Here is a 4,358-nt window from a genome sequence, read left to right on the forward strand (position 1 = left end):
TGTACTAGTGTACCACCTATCTAGATCATTCAGTTTGCGTCAAGATTCGTGCTATCCACAAGTGTCACAGGCGAGAAAAAGCATAAAGCTAAAACAACTCCTCAGCTGAAACTTTGCAGATCAACTATACACAAGTGTTACTCATTAAATAATTTTTTTTGATTGTTTTGATGAAACATAAATTTGTTAAATTTCAAATTCCGAATGAATTGTATCATTTTTTTAAATTTATGTTGTTTTAGAGATACGACAGGAAAATCAGACGACAAAGAACGAAAACAAGCAGGAGACAAAGGATTTTAATGTGGAGAACCCCTCCAACATGAACAACAACAACAACAACAACAACAAAACCCCTCCAACATGAAGGAAAAAAACAGGCGCCAGCCAGCAAGTCTTCACTATATCGGGGGAGGGGATTTACAACTGATCAACTCATCCCGTGTGGCGGCTTACAAAGAGTATATATAACACATGTGACCTAGGTCAATACCGATCGCGTCTTGCTCCGCCCGCTCGTCAGAAGTTAGCCTTTATCTTTTTAGTTGAATTTGGATCATAACATAACATGTTGCGCTAAAAAATCCAAAACTTTTCACATTATATTACTTGTGTGATGTTGATATGCAAAGTTTGTTTAATTGTCTTTTTATTTGAGGGAAACAGAAAAGAGAAATTTTTTTGCATTAACTTTGATGGAAGAATGGACGGTGAGGATAGATGGTAAACTCCTTTGCCTCTTTGTAATTCTTCCGGTCACCTGGTTCTATTTCATGATCTCCTTTCTTGCTGATTCCCGGATTCAAAATTTTGTAGTATTGAACCGAGCGATTAGCTACTAGCTGTAATAGCTAGAGAGGAAGTGATGTGTGACAAAAAACTCGGGTTGCCTGAAGAAAGAAATTAGGTTTCTAGAGGGAACGTGTCAAGTTTGCATGTGAATGAAATGCTACTTTGGTGGTTGACGTTGAATTTTTTTTCCACACTCAATGTGGCAGGTGGGTGTTTCTGCTCAAAACCCTTACACTTCGTCTGAGAGTGTTTGATTTGTATACGAAGTGTACCAAGTTTTAGCCGTAATGCTCTCAAATTTTTACCACACTCTACATGGATCCTATGAAGACACCATGCCAATTTTTATCAATTTCGGGACACCTCCGAGTGGCATTTGGATGAAACCGTCACCGAGTGGTGACAAAAAGGAACCGACAACCACAATCCTAACTGACATGCAATGGCCTCCTTCCCCATGCTCGTTTCTTGAACCATTTGGAATGACAGAAACATTCATGTATTCTATCACAAAAGTGCGCCATCAGTGATCCTCCTAATCAACATTTTGATGATGCTAAACTTTGGGTTACCGTCGACGCATCATATTGTACGAGTAATTGTTTTGCTATTTGTTTGTGAGTGCGTTGTAAAACTCTAAACACTAGCTAGTCTCCTTTATTTAAATGAAGAGGCAAATCTCTTGCCGCCTGTAAAAGTATAAAGGACCGGGCGGCTCAATGCCTGCCTGGGCCAGCCTCCTCGTGTATTTATATCTCCAGGAATTTACAGAGTTTGTTTACAACACAACTGCATAGGTAGTTATGGAAACTATCTGTTAGGTAGCAACTTCACGTGTACTCCAAGTTGATCACTAGGACGCGAAGCCGGCTGATGAATGTCTCTAGAACCCCGTTTCAAAATAAATAAATAAATAATTCGAAGCTCATTCAAATGGTATGTTGAATAGAATTACGTTTTGACCCTTTTAGTGGCCGGTAAATCAGTTAATGCTTAGAAAATGATAAATCCACTAAAAGAGTACTCAAATTTGACCATGAGGCTTGAAATAGTCTGGGTTTTTTCTCGAATACGCATGAGTGTGCGTACTATATATTAAAGAGGAGGATGTGGGAAAGAAGCCCCTCCACGTTGGCGTTACCAAAGTTACATAACCCCAACTCCACACAGCTACTCACATGCTAACTACACGCCGCATTACCCACCTCCATGGCCGCTAGGAACCGGTCCACGTCTGCTTTAAGTAAGCATGCCAGCTTCCATGCCCTACACTCTAGTATCCGTTGTTGCTGCCTTCTCATCGACCTCTCTCTGCGATGGGAGGCGGGTGACTACCGTGATCTCATGCACTTGTAAGTAGTGGCGCAGCTTCCTCGAGGCCATAAGGAGGCCGAAGAGCAGCTTTTGCACACCTGAGTACCTCGACCTAGCCCCCTGCAAGAGGGAGCTGACGAAGTACGCTGGGTGCTGCACCATTTTCTTTTTCTGCGCCTCTTCACCCGGTCGTGTGGGTCCTGTCGTGCTGGCGCCGGCCCTTGCCGGGGACTCGATCTTGCCGGGATCGAGCCCTACCGGAGAGGGTTTTGGTTTGCCTTCTGTTGGCTCTGCCGCTGTTGCTGCCTTCTCATCGACCTCTCTCTGCGCCACTAGTGCGGCGCTAACCACTTGATTTGTTGCCGCTAGGTAAAGCAGCAACGGTTCTTGTGGTTTGGGCGCAACCAGCACTGGGGTAGAAGAGAGGTATTTCTTCAAATCTTGCAGCGCTGCCTCGGCTTCTGGGGTCCACTCCACTAGCCCTGCCTTCTTCAAGATCTTGAAGAAAGGTAGGGCATGCTCCGCGGACTTCGAGATGAACCAGCTCATGGCTGCAACGCAGCCAGTGAGCCGACGCACGTCCTTGATCCACTTGGGTGCCTCAATCTGCTCGATGGCCTTGATCTTATTTGGGTTTGCTTCAATTCCGCGCTGGTACACAAAGAACCCGAGAAGCTTGCCGGACGGGACGCCAAAGACACACTTCTTAGTGTTCAATTTGAGGTTGATCTTGCGCAGGTTCCCGAATGTTTCCTCCAGATCTTGCACAAGCATTGCTTTGTACTTGGTTTTTACCACTATGTCGTCCATATAAGCTTCCATATTTTCATGTAGCTGGGGTTCAAAACCAATTTGGACTGCTCTTGCAAAGGTCGAGCCAACACTCTTCAACCCAAAAGGCATTCGTAAAAAGCAGTACATACCACATGGGGTGATGAATGTTGTCTTTTCCTCGTCTTCTCTCGCCATGAAGATCTGGTGGTATCCCGAGTAGGCGTCAAGGAACGATAACAGGTCGCATCCAGCCGTGGAGTCAACAATCTGGTCGATGCGCGGTAACAGGAAGGGATCCTTTGGACAGGCCTTATTGATGTCTGTGTAATCAATACATAGCCTCCACTTCCCATTTGCCTTGCGCACCACTACCGGATTGGCCAACCACGTCGGATGGAGTACTCCCCTCACCAAGCCTGCCACTTCTAGCTTTCTGATTTCCTCAGTGATGAACTCTTGTCTTTCCAGAGCTTGCTCCCTGACTTTCTGTTTGACGGGCCGTGCATGAGGACAGACAGCAAGGTGGTGCTCAATCACCTCCCTAGGAACGCCGGGGATGTCGGAGGCTTGCCATGCAAACACGTCAACATTCGCCCGCAGGAAGGTGACGAGCTCGCTTTCCTATTTGCCGTTAAGGGTGGAGCTTATGGTGAACGCTCCCCCTGTGTCATCCTCCTTGACGGGCACCTTCTTAGTCTCTGGTGGTGCAGCCCTGGACTTCTTGCTCTTGCCGGTGGAACTCTCTGGCATGTTCTCAAGGGAAGCGCGACATCCCGAAGAGGTGCGCTTGTCGGAGTGGGTGCGAGGGATCTTGCCGGTCTTCTTCTCCTCCGGGGCTCCGTCGGCAGGAGTGGGTGCCTTAGCGGCAGCTGCTGCAACTGCTTCCCGGTAGAGTTGGTCGGTGCATATCAGCGCATCTTTCTTGTCGGAGGGGACGGTGATGATGTTCATCGGCCCGGGCATCTTCAGCATGTTATAGGCGTAGTGTGAAGCCGCCATGAACTTGGCTAGCGCCGGGCGGCCGAGGATCCCGTTGTAAGGCAAGGGGATCTCGGCCACGTCGAAGACAATCCTCTCCGTCCCGTGGTTCAACTCGCCCCCGAACGTCACGGACAGCGTGATCTTCCCCTTCGGCTGGCTCCTCCCCGGGTTTACCCCTTGGAACGTACCCGTCTCCTCGAGGTCTCCATCAGGGATCTGCAGCCTTCTAACCACAACGGGCGAGATCAAGTTCAGGCCGGCCCCGCCATCAACCAATATCTTCGTCACCTTGAGGTTCCAGATTGTTGGTGAAACTATCAACGACAAGCACCCGACCGCGGTGGTGCAGTCAGGGTGGTCCTCGGTGTCGAAGATGATGGGGGTGCTGGACCATTTCAGCGGCTTTCGTGCGTCGAATGATGGTTCCACCCCCGCGACCTCACGCGCCCACTGCTTGAGTTGGCGGTGAGACATATGTAGCGAGGCGCCACCATCGA

Source organism: Triticum dicoccoides, chromosome 3B (assembly GCF_002162155.2).
Source record: "Triticum dicoccoides isolate Atlit2015 ecotype Zavitan chromosome 3B, WEW_v2.0, whole genome shotgun sequence".
NCBI classification, from domain to species: Eukaryota; Viridiplantae; Streptophyta; class Magnoliopsida; order Poales; family Poaceae; genus Triticum; species Triticum dicoccoides.